Below are 13461 nucleotides of genomic sequence, written 5' to 3'. Positions count from 1 at the left end.
ACCCCCCCTCATGATTTTGAACATCTCGATCAAATCCCCTCCCGGCCTTCTTCTCCCCAAGGAGAACGTTCCCAGCCTCTCCAATCTCTCCTCGTCACTGAAGTTTCTCACCCTGGAGCCGTTCTTGTGAACATCTCCTGCTCTCTCTCCAATGCGGTTACATCCTTCCTGTGGCGTGGCGACCAGAACGGTCCACAATATTCCAACTGGGGTCGAACGCGTGTCTTGTATCAGGGCAGTATAACCTCCTCGCTCTTGTAGACTCTGCCCCGATTAATAAAGCCCAGGATGCTCTCTGCTTTATTAACTGCTCTCTCCACCTGTCCTCCTCCCTTCACTGCTCCATGCACAGATACGCCCAGCTCTCTCTGCTCCAGCACCCACGTAAGAATTCTATGTTGTGCAATGCTGGTGAGTACAATACCATTAGAATCATAGAATTTACAGTGCAGTAGGCCATTCGGCCCATCGAGTCTGCACCGGCTCTTAGAAAGAGCACCCAATTTAAGCCAACGCTTCCACCCTATCCCCGTAACCCAGTAACCCCCACCTAACCTTTTGGACACTAAGGGCAATTTATCGCGGCCAATCCACCTAACTTGCACCCGTCTTTGGATTGTGGGAGGAAACCAGAGCGCCCGGAGGAAACCCACGCACACACGGGGAGGACGGGCAGACTCCACACAGACAGTGACCCAGCGGGGAATCGAACCTGGGACCCTGGTGCTGAAAAGGTCACAGACACCCAATCTGTTTGAGAGCGTGGGATAACGTTCCCTTTTCCACAACTCTGCTCCCTCGGACGTTGCGAGGGAGTTCTGCTCCCCCCCCCCCACCCCCACCCCCCTCCCCCACAAAGAGAGATGGGTCGGGTGGGGGAGAGAGAGACGGGTGGGGGAGAGAGAGACGGGTGGGGGAGAGAGGCGGGTGGGGGAGAGAGAGACGGGTGGGGGAGAGAGAGACGGGTGGGGGAGAGAGAGAGATGGGTGGGGGAGAGAGAGACGAGTGGGGGAGAGAGAGATGGGTGGGGGAGAGAGAGACGGGTGGGGGAGAGAGGCGGGTGGGGGAGAGAGAGACGGGTGTGGGGGAGAGAGAGACGGGTGGGGGAGAGAGGCGGGTGGGGGAGAGAGAGACGAGTGGGGGAGAGAGAGAGAGACGGGTGGGGGAGAGAGAGACCGGTGGGGGAGAGAGAGAGATGGGTGAGGGAGAGAGAGGCAGGTGGGGGAGAGAGAGACGGGTGGGGGAGAGAGAGACGGGTGGGGGAGAGAGAGACGGGTGTGGGAGAGAGAGACGGGTGTGGGAGAGAGAGACGGGTGGGGGAGAGAGAGACGGGTGGGGGGAGAGACTGGTGGGGGAGAGACGGGTGGGGAGAGAGAGATGGATGAGGGAGAGACGGGTGGCGAGAGAGAGATGGGTGGGGGAGGGGGGTGGGTGGGGGTGAGAGAGGCGGGTGGGGGAGAGACGGGTGGCGAGAGAGAGACGGGTGTGGGAGAGAGAGACGGGTGGGGGAGAGAGAGACGGGTGGGGGAGAGAGAGACGGGTGGGGGAGAGAGAGACGGGTGGGGGAGAGAGACTGGTGGGGGAGAGAGACTGGTGGGGGAGAGACGGGTGGGGGAGAGAGAGATGGGTGGGGGGAGAGGGATGGGTGGGGGGGTGGATGGGTGGGGGAGAGAGAGGCTGGTGGGGGAGAGACAGGTGGGGGAAGAGACTGGTGGGGGGGGATGAGATGGGTGGGTGGGCGAGAGATGGGCATGCGTGACGGATGGGGTCTGAGGTGGCATTATTCGTGTCAGCAGGCAATTTGCTAAAAGACGGGTAGGCGGGAGACATGCGCTCACCCTGTTAAACACAATAAATCATTCAGCTGACCTTGGTGAATGAGAAATAAATGTTCACCCTCCCTCCCAAGATATTCCCCATGAAGAAACGTGTCCCCCCACATTGAACAAAGCAGCAGTTTCAAGATCTCCTGAGACAGGTTGTTACAGCGAGGCTGGTCTCACCCTATCGGTAACGTGATAGTTCGCACTTGCGGGGTGTAAGGTTCTGAACACACAGCTGACAGGAAAGCAGTAAATAATAAACTGTAAACAGGTCCCCAGAGCAGGGGACTCTTTCAAAGGTGTTTGTGTTGGCTGGTGCAAAACTGGTCCTTTTCGAGATGGTTCAAACACACCTAACACCAGAGTAAATAAATAATCCTCCTGCTCGGCAAACAGAGGATTAAAGAGCCGTCCCGGGGTATGTTGATCTTTTTTGTGGAGATAGAGGTGGATATATTAGAGCGGAGGGAGTCAATAGGGAGCTCACTCAGTCAGTCCTTTCAAATAAGCTCCAAGAAGTAGCTTGTCTGGTGCCTGGGAAGCACCCTCCCAGTCAGATATTTCCTGGACGCCTGAGTAGATCTAGAAAGAGAAGCTTTTATTACTGGGGGGGGGGGGGGTAGATTTTTGGAAATCAGGAGAAGGTGAGTTACTCGCTGCAGAATTCCCAGCCTCTGGCCCACTCTTGCGGCCAGCGAATTAATCTGGCCGATCCAGTTCAGGCTATGGCCAATGGTCAATAAGAATTGACGTACGGCATTCAGTGATGGTCACGTCACTGAGTTGCCCAGGGGAGACGATTGTTGTGGGTTTCAGCGGACCAAAATAAGCGACAGCCGTTCGCCGGTTCATTCCTCAGTCTGGAACAGTCAGAGTCAAGCTGCCTGGTTTAAGGGCAGCACGGTGGGCGCAATGGTCAGCACTGGGACTGCGGCACTGAGGACCCGGATTCGAATCCCAGCCCTGGGTCACTGTCCATGTGGTGTTTGCACGTCCCCCTGTGTTTGCGTGGGTTTCACCCCCACAACCCAAAAGATGGGCCGGTTAGGTGGATTGGGCATGCCAAATTGCCCCTTAATTGGAAAAAAATAAATAATTGGGTCCTCTAAATTTATAAAAAGCTGCCTGGTTTAAATGTTCAAACAATGCTCGGCAGTTAACTATCAGTCACCATTAACTGGTGCATTCTCCATGACAATGTCTCCACCAATCGAGTCCATTTGCCAATCAATCAGCACTCTCTTCTCATGCAGTTTAAATTCTTGTTTCCCCCTGCCATTGGTATTCTTGCGATTGAGCTGATGAGTGCAACATGAAAAGCTTTGACAAAAGGTCCTTTTTCAGTGCTACTCGAGTTCTGCTTCACCAATGGCTAATGTCATTGTGACATCAGTTTGCTCTACCTTGCTGTGTTTGAATTGGTTTTGAATTTCCTACACGACTCCAGTTCCTATAGTGCTCCCCCCGCCCCCAGCCGTGTGCACCATCCACAAGACACACTGTGCGAACTCACCAACACTCTTCAGCAGCACCTTCCAAACCCTCGGCCTCTACCATCTAGAAGGACAAGGGCAGCAGACACATGGGGAACACCACCACCTGGAGGACCCCCCCCCCCCCCAAGTCACTCACCAGCCCGAGTTGGAAATGTATCGGCCGTTACTTCACCGTCACTGGGTCAGAATCCAGGTGCTCCTTCCCTAACAGCGCTGAGGCTGTACCTACGCCTCAGGGACCCCAGGGGTTCAAGAAGGCGGCTCACCACCACCTTCACAAGGGGCAATTAGGGATGGGCAATAAATGAAAAAAACAAAACTCCACTGGCTGTAGAGCACACAATGAGGTTGTGAAAGGTGCTATATTAATGCAAGTTTATGTCTTTTCTTAATACCACACATCACATCAGGAAAATGTAGGAGCCTGGATGGCCCACTCACTCATCCTCTCTAAAAAGACCCCCTGTACATAGAACATACAGTGCAGAAGGAGGCCATTCGGCCCACCGAGTCTGCACCGTCCCACTTAAGCCCTCACTTCCACCCTATCCCCGTAACCCAATAACCCCTCTAACCTTTTTGGACACTCAGGTGCAATTTAGCACAGCCAATCCACCTAACCCGCACGCCTTTGGACTGTGGGAGGAAACCGGAGCATCCGGAGGAAACCCACGCAGACACGGGGAGAACGTGCAGACTCCGTACAGACAGTGACCCAAGCCGGGAATCGAACCTGGGACCCTGGCGCTGTGAAGCAGCAGTGCTAACCCACTGCGCTACCGCGCTCCCTGTTGAGTAGATTGCCGATTTCCTTTTTACCTCAGCTTGGATTTCATAATGGGGCTCTTCCCCTCTGAGGTAAACGCGCTGACAGAGCGAGTGAGTCACATCGGCCCCCACACCACGATGGCAGGTTTAGCATTCCACCGAATTCTCAGGGTCGCGAGCAGTCTTTAGTCAAGATCAATATCTAGTTGAATTCAGCGCCTTTGAAATTGAGCCACCTCTTCATCGATGAGCTCTCCTCATGGTTGGGATTTGCCTTCCTTATTCCTGACAGCGGAAGCCCTGAACCCCACAGTTCGCCTGCATTACTCGACTGAGGGAACCCTGGGCTATCCCTCTCTGCTGAACCATTTAATCGGGGGTGGGGGCGCTGCCTGTCTAATTGGGCCGGATGCTAAAGATTCCATAGACCATAAGACATAGGAGCAGAATTAGGCCACTCGGCCCATCGAGTCTGCTCCGCCATTCAATCATGGCTGATATTTTTCTCAACCCCAATCTCCTGCCTTCTCCCCATAACCCCTGATCTCCTTATTAATCAAGAACCTATCTATCTCTGTCTTAAAGACACTCGGTGATTTGACCTCCACAGCCTTCTGCAGCAAAGAGTTCCACAGATTCCCCACCCTCTGGCTGAAGAAATTCCTCCTCATATCTGTTTTAAAGGATCGTCCCTTTAGTCTGAGATGGTGTCCTCTGGTTCTAGTTTTTCCCTGGAAGATATTTTCTCCACGTCCACTCTATCCGGGCCTCACAGTACCCTGTAAGTTTCAGTAAGATCCCCCCTCATCCTTCTAAACTCCAACGAGTACAGACCCAGGGTCCTCAACCGTTCCTCATACGACAAGCTCTTCATTCCAGGGATCATTCTTGTGAACCTCCTCTGGACCCTTTCCAAGGCCGGCACATCCTTCCTTCGATACGGGGCCCAAAACTGCTCTCAATACTCCAAATGGGGTCTGACCAGAGCCTTCCAATCGAAAAAGACCCTTGGCGAGATGTTCTGGTCCTTCTGACCTGCGGGATCTTCCAGTGCCATCGAAGGCAAGCCCCCCCCCCCCCACCCCTCCACCTTCACCTCCCCCACTACCATTCAGGCTAGATCTCCAGTGGCATGGTGGGGCGTGCGGGCAAGACTTACAAAAAAGATCCCGTCGGTGGGGGAAAATTCCTGGCCCAAATGTGCTCTCAAGGAAACATTGCTCCCTCAGCCAGCGCAAAGAATAGGACAACGGTCATTTTTTGTGGAACAAAATGGCCGCTCTCCAGAACAATAGTGGCTGCACTCCTTAGCAACTCATGTCTGAGTGAAGTGCTTTCAAATACGTGAGGATGTTATAGTATGAAAACAATGTCTTACTGCATTTATTTATAATAACATAATAATCTTTATTAGTGTCACAAGTAGGCTTACATTAACATTGCAATGAAGTTACTGTGAAAAGCCCCGAGTCGCCACATTCTGGCGCCTGTTTGGGTACACAGAGGGAGAATTCGGAATGTCCAATTCACCTAACAACACGTCTTTCGGGACTTGTGGGAGGAAACCGGAGCGCCCGGAGGAAACCCACGCAGACACGGGGAGAACGTGCAGGCTCCGCACAGACAGTGACCCAGGTCGGGAATCGAACCCGGGACCCTGGCGCTCTGAAGCAACAGTGCTAACCACTGTGCTACCGTGCCGCCCCAGTTAATTCCTCATTCTCTCCTCCTCTTGTCTGTGTGTTAATATTGGGAAAGTGTCACAGTTGCAGCTACGTCGGCCAATGTGCCTTTAACGGGTTAACCAAGCCTGGATAAAGCGCCCATGTCGTCTATTTGTTTGCCAACAACTTTATCGCTTGGCAGGCATCCCACGATCCCAAAGGCTGCATGCGGCTCGCCTAAGATGCCAACTGCATTGTGGCATTTATAGATAATACACACTCAGTTATTGCCCTTAGGCCAAAGCAAGGACAAGGCTTCTATCATCAAACAGCCACCACGGCTGTTGCGTACATCGCACATTCTGTGTGGATGCAGGCGGCAGTTTTATTCGCCGATTATCATAGATTATCATTTTAGTGAATGTATAATTACTGATAATTCACCAGTGCACTGTGTTATGTTATTAACCCTGTGGGCTCTACCTATGGGCCATTGTGTGGCTTCACCCACAGGGGGATATGTTGGGGCATGTACGGGCTCCGCCCATGGCTCCACCCCCTTTACAGGAAGTATAAGAGCTGCTGACCTGCGGGGCCACCTTCAGTGTTGTACCGGTCACAGGCAGGCTCAGTTCCAAGCTGATTAAAACCACGGTTTACTTCTCCACGTGTCTTCGAGTGAATTGATGGTCGCATCAATCATAGAATTTACAGTACAGAAGGAGGCCATTCGGCCCATCGAGTCTGCACCTTGGAAAGAGCACCCTACCCAAGGTCAACACCTCCACCCTATCCCCATAACCCAGTAACCCCACACAACACTAAGGGCAATTTTGGACACTAAGGGCAATTTATCACGGCCAATCCACCTAACCTGCACATCTTTGGACTGTGGGAGGAAACCGGAGCACCCGGAGGAAACCCACGCACACACGGGGAGGATGTGCAGACTCCGCACAGACAGTGACCCAAGCCGGAATCGAACCTGGGACCCTGGAGCTCTGAAGCAATTGTGCTACCCACAATGCTGATGATCACCCTGACAACGTGCCAGCCCTTCTATTGCGAGGCCTCTGCCGATTCTGCTCGACGGGATTAAAATTGCTTGTTGAAGGGAGAAGGCCTGAGCTTCGAGAGAGATAGACATTAGCCTCAGCGGGAAGGCGGGAGCTTTGAAAGGGGGAAGAGACGCACGTCCGAAACAAACCTGCTTTCGTCCCGGCCAGCCCTGGTTGCTGGCTGCGCACTCGCGCTTTCTGGAAACGTGGACAAGTATTCCGGGCCGGCACCCCTGGTGTCGTTTTGACGGCCACCCTGCATTTGAGACATTAATCCGGGGGCTCACGTGCCCTCTCAGGTGGCACCCTCGCTACATTTAAGAAGCTTTCAGATGAGCAACTGAAATGCCGTAGCGCACAAGGCTACGGCCCAAGGAAAAAGGGATTAGGATAGGTGCTTGATGGCCAGCACAGGCATGGTGGGCCAAAGGGTCTCTATCTGTGCTAACACTCCAGGTAAAGATCCCAAGGTACGATTTGAAGAAGTGTGGGGGAAGATTTCACCCGTGTCATCATAGAATTTACAGGGCGGAAGGAGGCCATTCGGCCCATCACGTCTGCACCGGCTCTTGGAAAGAGCACCTTACTTAAACCCACACCTCCACCCTAACTCCAATAACCCAGTAACCCCACCTAACCTTTTTGGACACTAAGGGACAATCTAACACCGCCAATCCGCCTAACCTGCACATCTTTGGACTGTGGGAGGAAACCAGAGCACCCGGAGGAAACCCACGCACAGACACGGGGAGAACGTGCAGACTCCACACAGACAGTCACCCAACGCCAGGGATCAGACCCGAGACCCTGGAGCTGTGAGGCAACAGTGCTCACCGCTGTGCTACCGTGCCGTCCTTGTCAAAAATTATCCCGTAATGCCTCTGAGAACAACAGCATTACTTGGTCATTGTTATATTGCTGATTGTTCACAGGACGTGCAATACATTAACTGGCTGTGTGTAAGTGTTGCTTCCATTGCCATAGAATCCCTACAGTGCAGAAGGAGGCCATTCAGCCCATCGAGTCTGCACTGGTCCTCCAAAAAGGATTCCACCCAGGCCCACTCCCCATCCCATCCCATAACCTACACATCTTTGGATACCAGGGGACAATTGATCATGGCCAATCCACCTAACTTACACAATAAATGGGAATATACTAGGAGGGGTCGATGACGTGAGAGATCTTGGCGTACAGGCACACAGGCCCCTAAAGGTAGCAGCTCAGATAGACAAGGTTGTTAAGAAAGCAGATGGAATGCTCTCCTTCATTGGCAGAGGTATCGAATATAAAAGTAAGGATATAATGTTGGAATTGTACAAAACACTGGTGAGGCCACGACTGGAGTATTGTGTGCAGTTCTGGTCACCACATTCCAGGAAGGACGTTATTGCTCCGGAGAGAGTGCAGAGGAGGTTCACAAGAATGTTGCCAGGGCTGGAAAAGTGTGGCTACGAGGAGAGATTGGATAGGTCAGGGTTATTTTCCTTGGGACAAAGAAGGCTGAGGGGGTGACTCAATAATAATAATGATCTTTATTGTCACAAGTAGGCTTACATAAACACTGCAATGAAGTTACTGTGAAAAGCCCCTAGTCGCCACACCCCGGCGCCTGTTCGGGTACACCGAGGGAGAATTCAGAATGTCCAATTCACCTAACAAGCACGTGCTTCGGGACTTGTGGGTGGAAACCGGAGCATCCGGAGGAAACCCACGCAGACACGGGGAGAACGTGCAGACTCCGCACAGACAGTGACCCAAGCCGGGAATCGAACCTGGGACCCTGGCGCTTTGAGGCAACAGTGCCAACCACTGTGCAACCCTGCCGCCCTTAATTGAGGCGTACAAAATGATGAGGGGAAGAGATAGAGAGGGCAGGATAAAATTGTTTCCCTTGGTGGCGAATTCTAGAAGCAGGGGACATAGATTGAAGATAAGTGGCAGAAGGTGTCGAGGGGATATGAGGAAGAACGTTTTTACGCAGAGGGTACCGGGAGTCTGGAACTCGCTGCTCGAGTTGGTGGTGGAGGCAGAGACCCTAAACTCTTTTAAAAAGTACCTGGTTCTGCACCTCAAGTGCTGTAAGATACAGGGCTGTGGACCAGTGCAGGAAGGTGGGGTTAGAAAGGCCACATGGGTGTCCTCGGGCTAGCACGGAAAAGATGGGCTGAATGGCCTCCTTCTGTGCTGTAGCTTTTCTATGATTCTATGATCTTTGGACTGTGGGAGGAAACCAGAGCCCCCGGAGGAAACCCACGCAGACACGGGGTAGAGTGTAAACCAAGGTCGGGATCGAACCCGGGGCCCTGGCGCTGTGAGGCAGCAGTGCTAACCGCTGTGCCGCCCATGCTCCTTGTTTTCCGTGACAAAGGCCTACCAGCCACAGGATGGAGAGAATGTCTGTCCTCTGGTAAGAGAGCCGTACAAGAGGCCGTTGCCTTAAACTTACAGCTGGGTGTTTAAGAACGAAACCAGGCCGCACGTCTTCGCACATCCATCAGGAAAGCTCTCCTCGACAAGGCAGTGCGATGGAGCTTTCCAAACTGGGACTGGTGGAGCTTTCTGCTCGGATATCGGAGGACGCCGGGCGTCGATGGGTGAACGGATTTCAGGTGTGGACCAACCCCGCTCCGGCTGAACAGGGGAACAGGCGCAAGAGGCCCCCTGTTACTCTGCCAGGGAGGGTATTGGGGACTGAGTTACGGAATTAGGTTTCTTTGGGGGGCGGGGGAGAGGTGGGGGAGTTTGGCGCGGGGGGGGGGGGGGCGGGGGGGTTGTTGAGCCCCTGCGATGTCGCGATGATGTCAGCAGGAAACCGCTGTGCATCTCGCACATGCTCGGGTCGTTGCAACGTGACCTTGCGGTTTACACGGGAAACGCAGGAATCTCCAAACTGTTTCAACTTTGAACTGGAGCCGTTGCCACAGTAACTGGAGAGCTTCAGGTGCAAATGATCGAGTGCAAACTTGTCTTCCAGAACGTGAAACTCTGAATATAAATAGACACGGGCTATTTTGCCCGCAAGGCAGTCAGATGGTTTGTCCTAGGCCTGTTGTCAATTCATCTCAGACTGAAAGTAATACTTGCATTAAAAAAACTTTATCTTAAATCCATGAGGAACTTTAGTATTCAGGTTGCTCATAGAATCCCTACAGTGCATAAGGAGGCCATTCGGCCCATCGAGCCTGCACCGGCCCTCTGAAAGAGCACCCTACCCAATCCCACACTTCCACCCTATCCCCACAACCCAACCCAACCTGCACATCTTCGGACTGTGGGAGGAAACCGGAGCACCCGGGGGAAACCCACGCAGACACGGGGAGAACGTGCAGACTCCGCACAGGCAGTGACCCGAGGTTGGGATTGAACCCGGGTCCCTGGGAGGCAGCAGTGCTAACCACTGTGCCACCATGCTGAGTGAACGAAATCCCGCATGACATTCCACGGCTGCCCTGAAGGAGGTGCTGCACTGTCTTTCTGAATGGAGGCCTCGTCTCCACACACAGGTGGAGGTTAAACAAAATAAAATCCCACGGCACTACTTCAGAGCAGAGAGGGGGAAGAGTTCCCCCCGGTGTGCTGGCCAATGTATATCCCTCAAACATCACAAAAACCCGCCATTATCTCATTGTGGGATCGCGCTGTGCACAGGTTGGCAGCCACGCCTTTCCTGCATGCCCAGGGTGACTACAGCCTCAGAAGTACTCCTTTGGCTGCAAAATGCTTCGGGGGTTCCTGAGGGTGCGAAAGATTCGATATAAAACGCAATTCACGGCATCACAGAAGTGTCGCGGTGCAGAAGCAGGCCATTCGGCCCATCGTGACAGCCCCGGCTCTGCAAACGAGCATCGTGACTCAGTGCCATTCCCCTGCCTCCCCCCCCCCCCACCCTTTGCACCTTGTTTCTCCTCAAATAATCATCTACCACCCTCTGGAAAGCCTCGATTGAACCTGCCTCCCCCACAATTCCAGGCCGCGCATTCCAGACCCCAGCCGCTCGCTGTGGGGGAAAGTCTTTTCTCACATCACATTTTGCTCCTTTTGCAAATCACTTTAAATCTGTGTGTTCCCCGTCCCCCACCTCGTTCCCGGCCCTTTTGCGAGCGGGAACGGTTTCTCCCCGTCTAACTCCATCCAGGCCCCCCTCACGGTTTTGAACATCTCGATCAAGTCTCCTCTTCTTGTCTCCGAGGAGGAAATTCCCGAGCTCTCCAATCTCTCCTCATCACGCTCTCAAGTGGGCAGAGGTTCCTGGGCCTTGACTCCCATTCACGCGGCAGTCGGGACAATGGGCAGTTTCGTTTGAAAGTCGCAGAGAGGCGTTACCACACCCTGGGCGAGCGGGCGGTCAATTGCAGCCCCACGTGCCCCAGAGTCGCAACACGATTGAATTGGCCAGTAATTCTGAGAAAAGTACCCAAAGTCTTTGTCCCTTGGCTGCCCAACAATTACAGTCACCAGGTTTGTAAATGTCAACACGATTACTGTTTATTTATAACAAGAACTTTTTTTTTTTTTAATTTAGAGTACCCAATTCATTTTTTCCCAATTAGGGGGCAATTTAGCGCGGCCAATCCACCTACCCTGCACATTTTTGAATAGTGGGGGCGAAACCCACGCACACACGGGGAGAACGTGCAAACTCCACACGGACAGTGACCCAGAGCCGGGTTCGAACCTGGGACCTCGGCGCCGTGAGGCCGCAGTGCTAGCCCACTGCACCACCGTGCTGCCCACTGTAACAAGAGCTTTAATGAAACATGCAGCAAGTACAACTGGGTAACTAATTCCTAATGATCCAATTCCCACTTTAACTTGCCCCCGCCCTCTATACACACAAGCACGCCCACACAACACAGAAGGGTCGAAAGGGGTCAAAATCATCAGTAAATGGAAAAAAAAAAAGAGTCTTTCTTTCGGATGGCGGTTTTTAGCACATCGCCCTTTACAACGAGCTTGGAGGTTACAGTCTCTGTTTGCAGACTGGTCTTGCCTTCAGATTAATTCATTCGGTTTCTCCGCAGTTTCAAGAATACAGCTCTCACCGCATTCAGCATCCTTTCCAGAGAGGGTTAGCAGGTCCCTGTCGCTGTGTGCCAGGATCAACACTGGAACTCCTCAGGACTCTGAAAAGCATTCGACTGGGATCGGGAGTGGAGGCAGCGGTAATGTCATTGGACTAGTACTCCAGAGGCCCAGGGTGATGCTCTGAAGACTGGGTCCGACTCCTGCCAGGGCAGATGGTGACATTTGATTCAGAAAAATTAAAAGTAAAAACCTGAAATTAAAAGCCAAATTGTGACCTCGAATCCATTGTCAATTGTCGCAAAGACCCATCTGATCTGGCCTACAAGTGACTCCAGGTCCACAGCAATGTGGATGACCCAAGGGCAGCACGGTGCCGCAGTGCGTTAGCCCTGCTGCCTCACGGCGCCGAGGTCCCAGGTTCGATCCCAGCTCTGGGTCCCTGTCCGTGTGGAGTTTGCACATTCTCCCCGTGGGTTTCACCCCCACAACCCAAAAATGTGCAGGCTAGGTGGATTGGCCACGCTAAATTGCCCCTTCATTGGAAATAATGAATTGGGTACTCTAAATTTATTTAAAAAAAAATTTTTTAATGCCCTCAAGGACTGGCAATAAATGCTGGCCCAGCCAACGATGTCCACATCGCACATGAACAATTTTTAAAAAAGGAGCCAATCACCACCTGTTGTTACGACACCCTGGGTAAGAGCACGGTCATTCCCAGTCCCACAGACCCCGGAGCCCCATCATATGTGAATTAACTAATAATTTTTGTATTATCCTGAGATCTTTAATCCTCGACTGCTCCAATGAATTGCAGACACCAGTGGCGGGATTCTCCGGCCCCGGGGGAGACCTCCGCCAAGGCCTGGCCCGCGATCGGGGCCTATCATTCAGTGGCCGGCTTCTCCTGGTGGGGGCCTATTTTACTCTGCCCTGTAGCAGCCCCCGTAGCTCTCCACCATGTTGCGTCAGGGCCGGTGCAGAGAAGGCAAGTAGTGCGCATGCGCGAGTTCGCGGCGGCCGCAGCGCGCATGCGCAGACCCGCGGTGCCCGATTGCCGCCGGTATCGGCAGCTGGAGCTGCGTGAGTCGCTCCAGTGCCGTGCTGGCCCCCTGTAGGGCGTAGGATCTCTGACGCCGTCGTAAAAAGCCTCAGGATCAGAGAATCTTGCCCCAGGTTTATAAGTAAAACTTTTAATAGCTGTTTATTTATAACAAGAATAAAAGATGGACATATATTAGAAATAATGGAACAATGGTCTACTCGTCTAACTATTCCCAAAACCCCGTCCCACCCTCCACCCAGGCACAAACAAGAAATACACACAGTGGAGGGGATCGGAAGGGTTAAAGAATAACAGGGATTAAGAGGTATGAGAGATTTGAGGATCTTCACGGCTGAGGTTGAGGTTTGTAGGCGGAATGCGAGTTGTTGAACCGTCGGTCGGTTTGGATCTTCAAGCTAAGCCGCACAGGCCGGATTCTCAGGCTGTGGGGTCCCCTCTCGGCACACGCTTCAGCTTGTGTTGGGCTGAGCCTTACCCACGGAAGATGCACTCCGGGTCTGCTCAGTTTCTGATAGGTGGTCAGCTTCAGCAGACTCACCAACAGCTCGTCTCCGTTAC

This window comes from Scyliorhinus torazame, chromosome 25 (genome assembly GCF_047496885.1).
Source record: "Scyliorhinus torazame isolate Kashiwa2021f chromosome 25, sScyTor2.1, whole genome shotgun sequence".
NCBI classification, from domain to species: Eukaryota; Metazoa; Chordata; class Chondrichthyes; order Carcharhiniformes; family Scyliorhinidae; genus Scyliorhinus; species Scyliorhinus torazame.
This window is presented reverse-complemented; position numbering follows the sequence as displayed.